This window comes from Melanotaenia boesemani, chromosome 12 (genome assembly GCF_017639745.1).
Source record: "Melanotaenia boesemani isolate fMelBoe1 chromosome 12, fMelBoe1.pri, whole genome shotgun sequence".
Taxonomy (NCBI): domain Eukaryota; kingdom Metazoa; phylum Chordata; class Actinopteri; order Atheriniformes; family Melanotaeniidae; genus Melanotaenia; species Melanotaenia boesemani.
This window is the reverse complement of record NC_055693.1, coordinates 27,069,710-27,080,987: the sequence shown is the minus strand read 5'-3', so window position 1 is coordinate 27,080,987 and position 11,278 is coordinate 27,069,710. Positions and strand designations below refer to the sequence as shown.

At 36.6% G+C, this 11,278-nt stretch overlaps 1 protein-coding gene across 1 annotated transcript in view; it reads left to right on the top strand.

Annotated features, from left to right (window-relative positions):
* The window catches only part of LOC121650691 (transmembrane protein 163-like), an 85,790-nt gene that overhangs the window by 48,419 nt on the left and 26,093 nt on the right, over positions 1–11,278 (top strand). The gene's annotated exons all lie outside the window — the stretch shown is intronic.

The window sequence follows — 11,278 nt, the reverse complement described above, 5'->3', positions numbered from 1 at the left end:
CTTCTAATTTGATATGGATTTTTTTTTCATACAGCCAGTAGAGGTGTTTTGATAAATGATGGGATGGCAAGCGGCCGAATTAAGACAGTTGGACAAAGATTTTTGATTTAAAGTTTCATAACTATTTCAGGATTAGTTAAAGCTGTATCCATCGCACTCTTTAATATGTAATCACAGCTGTATTGCAAATGTTCAAACAAGATGACTGATATTAAGTACGCTACAAAGAGTTTTTTTTAACTCATTGTAATAGGACAACATTACAACATTATTTATAATTATATCAGTATTATAAGTACCTCTGTGATGTCTTGCTCAACACTCCTAGCAGCTGAAAATCTCATTTGGAACTGATGTGTAATTCACATCTGCTTCATTCCTTGATCTACTTACAATCAGAACTGAGGGAGTCTTAAAAAGACACACAGGGAGAGAAATGTGTGTGTGAAGCACTGGCTCTGGCCCCAGTCCTTGTACAAGATAACTCAACGATAATCACTATTTTACTGCTGCCAAGTTAGAGTCGAGCAGAACAGAATAGATCTATTAGAAGATGCATGCTGCTTTTCATTTAACAATTCTGTTCTTTCTCCACATTCAATTTTACCGGTCTGTCCACAGTCACCACATTCACACCTTTCCTCCTGTCTTGAAGTAAGCGTCTGCCTCTCTGCAGCCTCCTCTTTACAACATTTCTACCTTTCCTTCGTTTTCCTCCACCCCCCTCTGTTTCCAGCTCCTCCGCCCCTACTTCCCCACTCTTGTTAGCAGCTGGTCATGCATGCTTGCTGCCCTGATTAACTAACAACCCAAAGGATGTAACACGGAGTAGTGTCTGCTTGCCTCGAGAGAAGCATCGATCTGCTGGCAGGTGGTAACCACACAGAGGGCTGGCATATCTAAATGAGCATGAGAGCAGACACTGGAAAAATGAATGACTGCAGGGAAAGGGAAAACTACCACTCTTACATTTGGAGCTCCACAGAGTGAAGAATAATTTACAATGTGTCTTCCTGTAGGTGCTCCTGATGGTTCTGTTTGGTTGTCTTACAGAGGCTGTAGGGTATTTTATGTCAAGCTTCTTTACAAACATAGCTTGTTATCTGGTATTGCTGTTGTGGTTTTGATTGTTCTTGTTTTCTAGTATTAGCAGCTTTGTTTCATGTATTTTTGTGTCCTTTTTCTTCACTTGACTCTTCACATCCATAAATCTCCCCTTGGCAAATCAGACATGACATCATGGAAGCCAGATCATCATTTTGCTTGCCATGATCCTGGACGGGACAAGTTCTGAGAAAAAAAAAAAAATTATCACAGAGGGTCATATAAACCATTTATTACACATCTGCACATTCAGAGAAAACACTGACATGTATCCTGATTACCTCCAGTAAATATTTTCATTCAATATCAATTTTTTGTAAAGTCAATTTTAGCTTTCTTGCTCTTATCCAGTAAATGATTCACCCGATGTGCAGCTTTTGGAACAACTGTTTTAGTTTCTGGCACTTATCACCACATCTGATTTCTTTGTACTACAAAGCATGGTCATAGGATATACATAGCTACTTAATCATGGGAAAATCTTGCACATGGCCAAAAATTTGGTAGAAAAAAAAAAAATAAAAAAATCATAATTAAATTCTCTCCAACCCAAACATTATTAGCTAAAGGATAATTGATGAGCTCTTATGATCTGTAACTGCAGGTGCTGCACTGAATGAATGTTAAACACATGGCATGTCATTAGTGAGTGGTTCTTCGTGACAGAAACTTTCTTGGAATGTAGGCAGTCAGACTTTGAGGCTTTTACATCAAAGAAACAAGTATTCCTGTGATCACTTGTCACCCACCAACATGGAATGTATACCCCCAACTTAAATCACAGTAAAGACAACCCCTAAAGCCTTTAGGATGAAGGAAAGAAGGAAAAGAAAGACATTTGTGTTTACTACACATGAATATCTTTCTGCACAAGTTCTCCTCTGGCTTTGGTTCTTTAGAGATTAAGAGACGGAAACACACTAGAAGACTGTCTCAGAGAAAATCAGTGAGCATGCAAATTGAACCCATGGTGGGAAAAGTAGACAAGCCAGGCACTGGGGGCTAAACATTTAACAGCGCAGTGTGTTGAATTTCTCAACTTTACATGGCTGATTATGACCCCCAGTGAAATGGCAGCAGACATGAAAACCAAAAATCGGTTTTAAAACAAGTTATTTCTTTTCCAGGCATACAGTGAAAATTTAAGAGGTCAGCTTTTTCCTCATAAGAAACACTACAGTGCAGATGTGCTTCTTATTAATTGGAAGTCATGCAAATAGTCTATAAAGTCCATTCCAACAGATAACACACATTAACCATCCAACCACCTCCTTCTATGGTTGTGTGAGGAATACGAAGTCAACATGATAGTCAGAAACTCCTGAATACAGTGGTACTAGGGCTTCCACAGAGCTCGCCACTATATTACATACATGTTCATGAACCTCACGAAACCCTGCTGGACGAATGCTATATTATCCTACATGAATAAATCAGAAGCTACACAACTCAGTTGGGAATGCATAAACAGAGTTCTGACAACTTCTGTCCATCGTCCATGAGGGTGCGTCCCAATTTGATGTCTGATGACACCATAGAGGGTAACAAAAGGGGGTATTTCACAACTATGACTGTTAGATGTATCAATTCAGTGATTGCTGAAATCACAAAAGCTTTGATCCAGGAGCCAGCGATCGATACGAGGTGATGTCACATGCAGATTTAACACAGTCGCTTTCATAATAAATCACAAAAAGCAACTAAAAATAGGAAAATATCATTTTATTCCTGAGCTTAGACAAACTTTCAAATGAAAACCATTATTTTAAGAAAAATCTGCACATTCACTTAACTGAGCTTTAAAATTTTCACATCATGTAAAAGAAAATTGAAATAATAAATTTCTGTTTGTAGACCTTAAAGCAGGATATAATTTGATATCAATCTATATGTAAACCATACTCCAACTTCAATGTTCTTTTATTGAGCACAACTTAAGAATATTTTAATTTTGGATTGATGCTATTGACACATTGACTAAACAGATATTGTAAATTGATTTGTTACATCCCTACTCTGAAATCAGTGATCAATAGGAATGTATTGTGGAGTAAAACTGTCAGTATGAGGTCTAAACAAGGCTGTACCTGAATTAAAAACACAATCAACATGGCTTTGAAGTAAGTCAGGGTCTTACTAAAGTAAATAAACTAAATTTGAACATTTCAACGTTTCAGACCATACAAGCTGCACTGGTCTAGAAAGTCTGATAAATGAAATACTTTATATGTTTGAAAGTAGACTGATTTTATCTTTTCCACAGATTAAGAAGTTTTTGTATGTTTCAACCACTTTTACTGTGGCAACCTGTAAATGCTGACTTTTCTGATACCATACCCTTCTTCACCTCCCCCAGCTCTTTTCTCTCATCCATCTGTCACTCTCGTCATCCTCTGTCCTCAGTGTCCTCTCTCTCCAGTCCTGCTCATAAGAAGAAAGCAATTACATGCCAACCAAAATATAATTAGATCTCCACTTTTTATGTGATGATTTGATCGTAACAGCATGCTGTTTGTCAGTTCATTATGGCCGCATATTGATTTAGCCATTTATTTGATCACACCAACAGCAATGCTTTGGAATTAATCTTATTTATAATGACTTCTGCTCTGTAGTATAATGAGGTATTCTATCGTCTGGGTTATTTTATTTTGGTTGGCTGTTGTAATTTTTTAAACTACTTTTAGATTCTGTTAACTTTGGTTGTTGCAGCACAACAAGTTCCCAATCTAAGTTAAATGGTTAATCTTATTATCAAAAATGCTGTTTTTGACCAAGCTAAGCTTCTAAATGAACAGCAGCCTGACTTACCTGCTGCCATGGCAACAGGAGACAACTGCTTTTTCACCTCTACTAGTCCTATTTAGGTCCTGCCACGTCTTCATCTTCTTTTCCATCCTTCTTTTCCAAATGTAAAACAAACAGCCAATGATCTTTTTTATCAACAGGTGTTTACTTTGGGTGATGCTGCTGTAGGACTTTTATCTCTGCTGCAGGAACACTTACTGTACACTTCAATGATAAAAGGAAAAATGTGTTTTCAGCCAGATCATCAGTTTCATCAGAGTTTCTTTGTCAATGTTGGTGTTTAACTTCAGTCATCACATCTGGTGGTTTTATGACAGAAATTATCACCATGGAGACGGATAGTGAGGTGATGATATATGAATTCTGAAACATGATCTAAGAATGTGGTTCCTAACCTATTTTCCAAATATTATTTGGCAATATATGCCTAATCATACACCTCTGGTCTGGTCAAACTGAGTCTGCAGTTCAAGAGTAATGATTCCAAAAGAAAAGGTGCCATCCAACATAAGGAGAGACAAGTCTGAGACTAGTTAAACTTGGAATGGCAGGCGATAGGATGACTTTCACTGAAGGTAATCAGTGAGAACTGAGGCTGAACACTGAGCAAGTGACAACAGACCATCTGCCACTGGAGGAATGACATTAGGGGGCTTAAATGCAAAAGGAGAACAGGTTTGTAACATGAGTGTGATTACAATGCACAGGTGGGCCTAATTAGGTGCTAAGGCAAGCAGATCCATTCATGGCAAAAGGAAAAGTAGAGCCCAAATGCAGGACCAACAGGTGGGAAGTGCAGTGAGCAGGTGTTGAAAGCAAAGACTTTATTTAAAAATAACAAAAAGTTCTGCAGAAGCAGGAGATCCAAGGAGCCTAATAACAAAACAAACAGGAAACAGAGCTGAGAAAACACAAGAAGCAACAGGACAAATAATCTGGTACTGAAGAGAAGAAAACCTGGAATATTTAAACTTAGGGGGTTAAAGATGTAATGCAGAGCAGGTGTGGCAATCGTAAACTCAGCCTGGCGTGGAAAGAAGCAAAAATAACTAAAATGTGCATCAAGGATGCAAACTACAAAATGAGACAGGGAGTAAAGTTAACCAGAATGCAACACTTAACATGCCAATTAAAAAACCCACAAAACAAAATGGACTGTGACAACCCGAGCCAAGCTGCCTCTGTGCTAACAATGATGATTATACTTTGAAAAAGTGTGGATTCTCTTCGCCTCTCTCATATGTTCACACAAGACACGACTGTAAAGGTCTGTTGCTCAAATCATACATAAAGAAATGAAAAGCCTGCTTTTACTTCTAAGCAACAACTTTCTGGAGCCATAATGCATCATCAAAATTACAAAAATCATTGTCAGTATCTATATATTTGGTTTTTTGAGATTTAAACTAAACGCCTCACATTCACATAACACCACTTCAGATACTTCATCAGGAAGTATTAAGCAAGCTAAAGTGCTTTCAGTGATACATTAGCTGTGTTTACTCACAAAAATACAAACTATTATTAATACCAGTGTTTAAAAAACATAGTGTAATTTAAAGTAAAACTATTTAAAGCCGTATTTGAAGTATTTTTCAAGGATATGAGAAATACACTCACTACCTTGTTTAGTACATCTTCATAGTATCAGCTTGAACCCTATTTTGCCTTCAGAGCAGCTCTTCAGCTGCGTCATGATTCCACAGTAAAGGCAGATAATGTAAATGATTCAATCTGCACAAAATGGCTTTTTTTTTGCAACTTTGGGGGTTCCAATTGTCATCAGTCAACATATGGGCTTAAATTCTAATGTTAAAATGTATTCATTGATCTTTTAAAGCATTATTATATCAGTTATGGGTTTCACCAGTGAGATGCATAGATGCCACCACATTACTTTCCAGTTTCAGTATCACTGTAGCTATTTTAAAATTAAACCAAAAGCCAGTTCAACATTTTGTCTTCCCAGAACTTCCTGTCCTCTTTCATCCTCTCTGAGCCTTGTTTTGTGCCAATATTAAATTATTTTGTCTTCAAGTCAGAGGTGCTTCTAAAACTGAGAGATGTCATGAAATTGGCCAAGAAGCCCAAAGGGGAACATTGGCCTTGTGGCCTGGTATAAATTTTCTGTCTAATGAATAGGCCATTTTCTTTACTTGTTTACACCAATATGCAGCCTCTGCAGCTTGTGCTAAAATTAGTCGATACATCAAAACCAAGATGCATTACATCGTTCTGGTGATATTACAAGGCTGAGGCCTCAAAATCTGGATGAATTTTTCTGTTTTTTACCAACAAGCAAAAGGCTTGCTGAGGACACCATAAAATAATTGTTACTGAAAGCCTTTGCTAGTGATTTCTCCTTTCAGCTGCCCTGATTTATTTCACAAAGAACAAAATGATGTTACATTACTTACTAAATGTTTTTCAGTTTGCAAGCTATTTCTAGCTGCATTGGACACTATTGACATACCAGTACAGCGAACCTGAGAAATATCTCTGTAATAAATGTTTATCCTTGGTGAAGGCTGGCGCAGTCAGTTAGTCTGTTTCTGGACTCTCCAGATGGCTGGGAAGTCTGGTGCAGCCCCTGAGATTCATAAATGTGTGTGCAAGACAGTAAGAGCGTGAAGAGACTCGGAAGGGGATGTGTGACTTAAAAAAAGGGGGGACTCGTGGTGATGTTTTAGGACAAAGCTATGGAAAGCATTTTTTTTAGCCAGCTATATGTTTCTACCCAGCATTACTGGTACCAGAGCCTTTTTATTCTGCTCTTTTTTGCATTAATTGAACCTGTTCAAACTGTATCTGGCACTGTGGAAGACCGAAGTCTATAAAAGGTTTAAAGACCACCACTGAGGGATACAAGAAAAATAAGTGATATTTGCCAAGGAAATCTGTTATGGTCTAAATGGAAACAAAATCAGAAGAAAGACTAGAAGTAGGAAGAGAGAAAAAAAGAGAGAAAGAGAGAGAGAAAGGAAGGAAGGAAGAAGTTGAAAGCTTTTTGCTTATTTCATGAGCTCAAACCAACTCCCAGTATGGCCTCAAATCTCCTGTTGCCATGGCGATTTAACTCGAAATGTGGTGTCCCATGAGACTGCCCTGAAAGCATTAAGAGAGAGAGCCAAACACACAAGGACAGACACAAGGATAAAATAAAACAGGTTTGCTAGATGTAGACCCAAATGTACACACAAAACCCATGTTAACCCATATTTAACCCAGTTTGTATGTCCCAAACACAATCTAGTTTTTATAAAGGAGGAGTGTGTTGTGAGAGTGTCATTTTTCATTTTAGTAGTTTATTTTCATTTTAGTAGGTTTTTTAAGTGGTTTTTTATTTGTGATTCCAGTGGACAATCATGTTTAAAGTATGCGACTAGATTTTATTATTTAATGTTTTTTGATATTGTGTACCTGTCTGTACACTAAGTTTTCCATCAGGGACAATAAAATTACTTGAAGACTTGAAGACTTGGACACACAGTCTTGGAGGAATTCAATCCTTATGTGATGAAATGAAATTGGAAAAAAAAAAGATTTTTTTGGAACTGGAAGAAAAAGAAAAAGATTTTTTTTAAAGATTTATTTGCAGGGTCATCCTCATCACAATTAGCATTTTATGACAGGGCAGATGTTTTCATTTGTTAAAGGGTTAGACTGGAGGGAGATCAGTCCAGCACTTGGACTTTTGAAAACCATGCTGAAGGTGCAGTATGTGGAATAGCATTGCCCTGCTGAAATGTGCAAGACCTTCTCTTAAATAATCACTGGGATGCAAAATGTTCTAAAACTTGTAAATAATTTCCAGCATTTATGGAGCTAATCCACATGTGCAAGTAACCAGTTCCATAGACAATAATGCACCATCATAACATTACACATGACAGGTTGCCAAACTGAGCACTGAAAACTAGCCAGGTGGTCTCTCTGCTCATTAGTCTAGAGCAGTGGTTCCTACCTTATTTTGCTAACTAAGACACCAAACCCTAAAATGCTCTTGATGGGTCATGGTTGAGCAGCTTGCATGGCAGCTTCCGCCATCAGTGTGTGAATGTGTGGGTGAATGGGTGAATGTGATGTATATTGTGAAGTGCTTTGGGTAGAAGTGCTATATAAATAAAGACCATTTACCATTTGAGAACCCCCTAATGCAAATACTAAAAAGCTGTGGACCTCCTGCCCCACCCCATGCTGAAATCATGCTTGGTTTTTTGCTTAAATTAGCAAGATTGGCAGAGTCCTGTCCTTCCATGAATCCAAAGATTAACAACATATAGCCTTACTTTTCTTTTACTTTTCATCTGCTCTGTGGTGGTTCTCAGACACGTTTTATTAAGTAAACGTTACAGGAAAAATTAACGTTACCAGGACAGACATGAAGTGCTCCACTACTGTAGCTCCACCAACTCACTGACCTACCTAACCCCTGTAAATAATTGACTGGATGTGCAAGTTGCAGTCTTATAGGTGGCTTTCTGTGGGAGGTGACTAGATATATGTTTAAAAATACCATTTAGCAAACTTTAATTACCCCTATTCACTTTAGGATATGGTTTAAAAGGTTTTCAGTGTTTTCAAGCTTCCAATATAGCAGTTCCATGTGAACGAAATGTCCAGATGATTAAAAAAGTGGACACACTTCAACTTATCTTTGTGTGGACATTAATCAAAATGGGCCAGTTGTTCAAAAAGATTTAATCCGGATAAAAGCTATCCGGATTTCGTAATCCAGTTTTTCAGGACGGCGGATCACGTAATTTGGCTTACTTTTATCCCGGTTGTTCAAAGCAAAATAGGATTGGATCACCCTGATCCAAAATCATGTTTTTCAGGATCACGTTATCCGGATTTCCAGCATGTAGATCAGTATTCGTTGCCGACCATGTGAAGAACAGCAGGTAGAAGAGACGGTTTGCATGCTTTGCGAGTGGAACCACCGGGAGCATGTAAAATAATACCTGCATGTTTTATCCTGCATAACATTGTGACCAGGCGGAATCTCCCTCTCTGTGACAATGTTAATGACGCATCGTGTGGAGGTACCGGACCAACTTCTGTCATTCTGTCAGAGTGAAGGACGGGCGGAACGTGTAGTGAGGGATGCAATCGTTAGAAATTTCATTTTTTGACAGGTTCTCCTCTGATTATGCAGTGATGAATAACAGGAAAATGGAATATTATATTAGTGTTTGTTATTGGATCTGTTTGCTCATTTATTTCTTGGGGATATGATAATGTCATGTTTTCATTTTTACATTGTGCTTTTTTTACTATTTTATTTTACTACGCTGAAAGACCTAATAGGAGCCTGTCCCTGTGTTAACTACTTTATCACTGTAACAGTTAAGTCAGGTGTAAAATACAAATATAAGCATATTTACCAAATAAAGAGTTCTATTATTTGATCAGCTGTTAGGTTGTACCACAGTTTCTTTCTAAAATCTGCCTTGTAATCCTGCCCTCTGTTGGGATCAGGATAATCCTATTCTTTTGCATCAAAGTTATCCGGATTCTACTCAAAAGTTTTGAACAACCCAAACTGAGGGTTTTATCCAGATAACAACCAGGATTGGATTACGTGATCCAAGTGGATGTCGGAATCCGGATTTCCGTTTTGAATAACGCATTTTCAAGATTTGATCCTATCCGATAACCAAAATCCACTGGGATTACGGCCCAATAGCTTTGAATGGTCAAAGTCTCGGAGACCCCCTTTGCTCTTCAAATTGGGGGGCACTGGTCTAGACAACACTACATCCCAATCTATTTATTTAATTAAATAATTTTGGATTTCTATTTATGTGACCATTTTATTTTTCCAGTGGAAAAATAAACTAAATTTCCAGAGCAGTGTTTTAACCATAGCGGCAGAAAAATGGGGAGAAAATTTTATATATATATATATATATACATATATATATATATATATATATATATATATATATAATTTATGTATTTTTTAATCTAAAGTCTTTATTTAGCTCTTTAACAAAAATTTAATTAATGTAAATATTCATTTATTTATTTTCTGTACCGCTTAAATCCAATTAAGGGTCATGGGGAAGCTGGAGTCTATCCCAACAATTAAGAGGCGAGAAATTTTAATAATTTTTGTATATTTACCGTTTAGTACCCTGTGATATGTCTAAATGATTGTAGTGCTAAAGGTAGCCACCAGGGGGCAGAAACCAATTATCAGACTGTCTACAACAGGGTGTTGAACAATGTTTTTACCATAAAGTGATGCAAAAGCTTTTAGGAACTGTTTGTATCAAATATGATACATATGTCATTATAGGGCTAAATGGCACAATCATACCTGTTTTTATTGTAGTGTTACACTATAATACAAAGATCAAGAGTAGACTTTTCTTGGAATATTGTTTGAGATATTTAATAAAAGGATATTTAAAGTCTTTGTAATCAAGAAAACTGTTTTTTTTTTTTTTTAATTCCTGCCCATTTTTACTTGAGAGACTTTGCCTCTCTAAGGTGCTCTTTTCATGCCTATTTGTGTTACTGAATGGTTGTCAGGTAACCTGATTAGTTGCAACATGTTCCTCTAGCTGTTTGTTTTTGTTTTGTTTTGTTTTTTTTTTTTTTGTTTTGTTTTTTTTTGGCCCCTTTTTAACTTTTTTCAGATGTGTTGCTGTTTATTTAAAGTACAGCTAATATTTTGGATAAAACAGAAATAGTTTTACTTTAAATTGCTGATATATTTTGTTAAAAGAACATGTTGATTAATGGGATTTGCAACCCATTAAGTTTTATTAATGTTTTACCCAGTACCCCAGCTTTTTTTGAGACACCAAATCTTCATGTATTCAGCCAGAATCAAAGATTGTTATTGAATGTTTTTGTCACAAAACATCATGCAAACTTTCATAAAATGTCATGATGAGCTCAATATATATCAAAATATTAAAAAAAACTTCCAGGCTAAATCAGGCAAAGACTTTTGTGATCATCCAGACTGTTTTCATGTTGATGGCACAACTTGTGTGGAAACAAATGTTGGACCTGTGGAGGATTAAAGGTTAATGCAATTATGTGGGAAATTTGTGAGAAAAAAAAACACATCTAAACGCCGAACTCATTGTGTTCAGTCCTGTTTTCAAGTGATCACTTTGGTGAATGAGTCACTTTTAATTAAGTTTAAGTAACTGGACCTTTTTCATTCATGTGGAAGACTGACATTGTGACAATTAAAGCAAAGGACCTCGACCCATCAAATTTATCTTAATCTATGTTTTGTTTGTTGAAATAACAAATTAAAGGATGAACACTATATACTGAAAGAAAAAAAAAAACATGATGCTTTGTTTACTTTATTTTTTATTTATTTTTTTTATTTTTTTCA